Source organism: Coregonus lavaretus (genome assembly GCF_964263955.1).
Source record: "Coregonus lavaretus genome assembly, chromosome: 22".
Taxonomy (NCBI): domain Eukaryota; kingdom Metazoa; phylum Chordata; class Actinopteri; order Salmoniformes; family Salmonidae; genus Coregonus; species Coregonus lavaretus.
Window position 1 is genome coordinate 1,973,545 of NC_140009.1, and position 6,253 is coordinate 1,979,797.

Genomic DNA, 6,253 nt, shown 5'->3' on the forward strand with positions numbered 1-6,253 from the left:
GTGGGTGGGTGTTCTAAACAGTAGACCTAGGTGTCCAGGTGGGTGGGTGTTCTAAACAGTAGACCTAGGTGTCCAGGTGGGTGGGCGTTCTAAACAGTAGACCTAGGTGTCCAGGTGGGTGGGTGTTCTAGACAGTAGACCTAGGTGTCCAGGTGGGTGGGTGTTCTAAACAGTAGACCTAGGTGTCCAGGTGGGTGGGCGTTCTAAACAGTAGACCTAGGTGTCCAGGTGGGTGGGTGTTCTAAACAGTAGACCTAGGTGTCCAGGTGGGTGGGCGTTCTAAACAGTAGACCTAGGTGTCCAGGTGGGTGGGCGTTCTAAACGGAGAACAGAAGTATCTTATCATCTTCAAAAAAAGAAAACCTTCACCTCTGTGCAACACTCTGTCTACGTCCCAAATGGCACCAACCTATCCCCTTAATAGTGCACTACTTTTGACTGGTGTCCATAGGGCTCTGTGTGATTAGGGAGTGTCTCGTTAGTGTGTGTGGGAGGGTATTTAACCTGAGGACTGGCAGGCAGCACTAGGCAGTGTGAGGCTGAGCTGGATCTGGTTTCATCAATAATTCACATTAGCAACATGTTTCATGTTAATTAACTCTCTGTGGATGCCTGCCTGTGGAACTGCCTGGCCTAACTCAGGGTGGGCAGCTGGTGTGGGTCCAGGCTTCTAATGTAGGTGAAAGTAAGGGGTGGGAAATCTAACCTGCCAAGGGCTGGTGTTCCACACATCCAAAGCAACTTTCAGTACTACTGCTACTGCTCTACATACTGCTGTTACTGCTCTACATACTGCTGCTCTACATACTACTGTTACTGCTCTACATACTGCTGCTCTACATACTGCTGTTACTGCTCTACATACTGCTGTTACTGCTCTACATACTGCTGTTACTGCTCTACATACTGCTGCTACTGCTCTACATACTGCTGTTACTGCTCTACATACTGCTGCTCTACATTCTGCTGTTACTGCTCTACATACTGCTGCTACTGCTCTACATACTGCTGTTACTGCTCTACATACTACTGCTACTGCTCTACATACTGCTGCTCTACATACTGCTGTTACTGCTCTACATACTGCTGCTCTACATACTACTGCTACTGCTCTACATACTGCTGCTCTACATACTGCTGCTCTACATACTACTGCTACTGCTCTACATACTGCTGTTACTGCTCTACATACTGCTGTTACTGCTCTACATACTGCTGTTACTGCTCTACATACTGCTGCTACTGCTCTACATACTGCTGTTACTGCTCTACATACTGCTGTTACTGCTCTACATACTGCTGCTCTACATACTGCTGTTACTGCTCTACATACTGCTGCTCTACATACTGCTGTTACTGCTCTACATACTGCTGCTCTACATACTACTGCTACTGCTCTACATACTGCTGTTACTGCTCTACATACTGCTGTTACTGCTCTACATACTGCTGTTACTGCTCTACATACTGCTGCTACTGCTCTACATACTGCTGTTACTGCTCTACATACTGCTGTTACTGCTCTACATACTGCTGTTACTGCTCTACATACTGCTGCTCTACATACTGCTGTTACTGCTCTACATACTGCTGCTCTACATACTACTGCTACTGCTCTACATACTGCTGTTACTGCTCTACATACTGCTGCTCTACATACTACTGCTCTACATACTACTGCTACTGCTCTACATACTGCTGTTACTGCTCTACATACTGCTGCTCTACATACTGCTGTTACTGCTCTACATACTGCTGCTCTACATACTACTGCTACTGCTCTACATACTGCTGTTACTGCTCTACATACTGCTGTTACTGCTCTACATACTGCTGCTCTACATACTGCTGCTACTGCTCTACATACTGCTGTTACTGCTCTACATACTGCTGTTACTGCTCTACATACTGCTGTTACTGCTCTACATACTGCTGCTACTGCTCTACATACTGCTGTTACTGCTCTACATACTGCTGTTACTGCTCTACATACTGCTGCTGTTACTGCTCTACATACTGCTGCTCTACATACTGCTGTTACTGCTCTACATACTGCTGCTACTGCTCTACATACTGCTGCTACTGCTCTACATACTGCTGCTGTTACTGCTCTACATACTGCTGCTCTACATACTGCTGTTACTGCTCTACATACTGCTGTTACTGCTCTACATACTGCTGCTCTACATACTGCTGTTACTGCTCTACATACTGCTGCTACTGCTCTACATACTGCTGCTACTGCTCTACATACTACTGCTACTGCTCTACATACTGCTGCTCTACATACTGCTGTTACTGCTCTACATCCTGCTGCTCTACATACTACTGCTACTGCTCTACATACTGCTGTTACTGCTCTACATACTGCTGCTCTACATACTACTGCTACTGCTCTACATACTGCTGTTACTGCTCTACATACTGCTGCTACTGCTCTACATACTACTGCTACTGCTCTACATACTGCTGTTACTGCTCTACATACTGCTGCTACTGCTCTACATACTACTGCTACTGCTCTACATACTGCTGTTACTGCTCTACATACTGCTGTTACTGCTCTACATACTGCTGCTACTGCTCTACATACTACTGCTACTGCTCTACATACTGCTGTTACTGCTCTACATACTGCTGCTCTACATACTGCTGCTACTGCTCTACATACTGCTGTTACTGCTCTACATACTGCTGTTACTGCTCTACATACTGCTGCTCTACATACTGCTGTTACTGCTCTACATACTTCTGTTACTGCTCTACATACTGCTGTTACTGCTCTACATACTGCTGTTACTGCTCTACATACTGCTGTTACTGCTCTACATACTGCTGCTACTGCTCTACATACTACTGCTACTGCTCTACATACTGCTGCTCTACATACTACTGCTACTGCTCTACATACTGCTGTTACTGCTCTACATACTGCTGCTCTACATACTACTGCTACTGCTCTACATACTGCTGTTACTGCTCTACATACTGCTGCTCTACATACTGCTGCTACTGCTCTACATACTGCTGCTACTGCTCTACATACTACTGCTACTGCTCTACATACTGCTGTTACTGCTCTACATACTGCTGCTACTGCTCTACATACTACTGCTACTGCTCTACATACTGCTGTTACTGCTCTACATACTGCTGCTCTACATACTGCTGCTCTACATACTGCTGCTACTGCTCTACATACTGCTGCTACTGCTCTACATACTACTGCTACTGCTCTACATACTACTGCTACTGCTCTACATACTGCTGCTCTACATACTGCTGTTACTGCTCTACATACTGCTGCTCTACATACTACTGCTACTGCTCTACATACTGCTGTTACTGCTCTACATACTGCTGCTCTACATACTACTGCTACTGCTCTACATACTGCTGTTACTGCTCTACATACTGCTGCTACTGCTCTACATACTACTGCTACTGCTCTACATACTGCTGTTACTGCTCTACATACTGCTGCTACTGCTCTACATACTACTGCTACTGCTCTACATACTGCTGTTACTGCTCTACATACTGCTGTTACTGCTCTACATACTGCTGCTACTGCTCTACATACTACTGCTACTGCTCTACATACTGCTGTTACTGCTCTACATACTGCTGCTCTACATACTGCTGCTACTGCTCTACATACTACTGCTACTGCTCTACATACTGCTGTTACTGCTCTACATACTGCTGCTCTACATACTGCTGCTACTGCTCTACATACTGCTGTTACTGCTCTACATACTGCTGTTACTGCTCTACATACTGCTGCTCTACATACTGCTGTTACTGCTCTACATACTTCTGTTACTGCTCTACATACTGCTGTTACTGCTCTACATACTGCTGTTACTGCTCTACATACTGCTGTTACTGCTCTACATACTGCTGCTACTGCTCTACATACTACTGCTACTGCTCTACATACTGCTGCTCTACATACTACTGCTACTGCTCTACATACTGCTGTTACTGCTCTACATACTGCTGCTCTACATACTACTGCTACTGCTCTACATACTGCTGTTACTGCTCTACATACTGCTGCTACTGCTCTACATACTACTGCTACTGCTCTACATACTGCTGTTACTGCTCTACATACTGCTGCTACTGCTCTACATACTACTGCTACTGCTCTACATACTGCTGTTACTGCTCTACATACTGCTGTTACTGCTCTACATACTGCTGCTACTGCTCTACATACTACTGCTACTGCTCTACATACTGCTGTTACTGCTCTACATACTGCTGCTCTACATACTGCTGCTACTGCTCTACATACTACTGCTACTGCTCTACATACTGCTGTTACTGCTCTACATACTGCTGCTCTACATACTGCTGCTACTGCTCTACATACTGCTGTTACTGCTCTACATACTGCTGTTACTGCTCTACATACTGCTGCTCTACATACTGCTGTTACTGCTCTACATACTTCTGTTACTGCTCTACATACTGCTGTTACTGCTCTACATACTGCTGTTACTGCTCTACATACTGCTGTTACTGCTCTACATACTGCTGCTACTGCTCTACATACTACTGCTACTGCTCTACATACTGCTGCTCTACATACTACTGCTACTGCTCTACATACTGCTGTTACTGCTCTACATACTGCTGCTCTACATACTACTGCTACTGCTCTACATACTGCTGTTACTGCTCTACATACTGCTGCTCTACATACTGCTGCTACTGCTCTACATACTGCTGCTACTGCTCTACATACTACTGCTACTGCTCTACATACTGCTGTTACTGCTCTACATACTGCTGCTACTGCTCTACATACTACTGCTACTGCTCTACATACTGCTGTTACTGCTCTACATACTGCTGCTCTACATACTGCTGCTCTACATACTGCTGCTACTGCTCTACATACTGCTGCTACTGCTCTACATACTACTGCTACTGCTCTACATACTACTGCTACTGCTCTACATACTGCTGCACTACATACTGCTGTTACTGCTCTACATACTGCTGCTCTACATACTGCTGCTCTACATACTACTGCTCTACATACTACTGCTCTACATACTGCTGCTCTACATACTGCTGCTCTACATACTACTGCTACTGCTCTACATACTGCTGTTACTGCTCTACATACTGCTGCTCTACATACTACTGCTACTGCTCTACATACTGCTGTTACTGCTCTACATACTGCTGCTACTGCTCTACATACTACTGCTACTGCTCTACATACTGCTGTTACTGCTCTACATACTGCTGCTACTGCTCTACATACTACTGCTACTGCTCTACATACTGCTGTTACTGCTCTACATACTGCTGTTACTGCTCTACATACTGCTGCTACTGCTCTACATACTACTGCTACTGCTCTACATACTGCTGTTACTGCTCTACATACTGCTGCTCTACATACTGCTGCTACTGCTCTACATACTGCTGTTACTGCTCTACATACTGCTGTTACTGCTCTACATACTGCTGCTCTACATACTGCTGTTACTGCTCTACATACTGCTGTTACTGCTCTACATACTGCTGTTACTGCTCTACATACTGCTGTTACTGTTCTACATACTGCTGTTACTGCTCTACATACTGCTGCTCTACATACTGCTGTTACTGCTCTACATACTGCTGCTACTGCTCTACATACTGCTGCTCTACATACTGCTGCTACTGCTCTACATACTGCTGTTACTGCTCTACATACTGCTGCTCTACATACTGCTGTTACTGCTCTACATACTGCTGCTACTGCTCTACATACTGCTGCTCTACATACTGCTGCTACTTCTCTACATACTGCTGCTACTGCTCTACATACTACTGCTACTGCTCTACATACTGCTGCTCTACATACTGCTGTTACTGCTCTACATACTGCTGCTCTACATACTACTGCTACTGCTCTACATACTGCTGTTACTGCTCTACATACTGCTGCTCTACATACTACTGCTACTGCTCTACATACTGCTGTTACTGCTCTACATACTGCTGCTACTGCTCTACATACTACTGCTACTGCTCTACATACTGCTGTTACTGCTCTACATACTGCTGCTACTGCTCTACATACTACTGCTACTGCTCTACATACTGCTGTTACTGCTCTACATACTGCTGTTACTGCTCTACATACTGCTGCTACTGCTCTACATACTACTGCTCTACATACTGCTGTTACTGCTCTACATACTGCTGCTCTACATACTGCTGCTACTGCTCTACATACTACTGC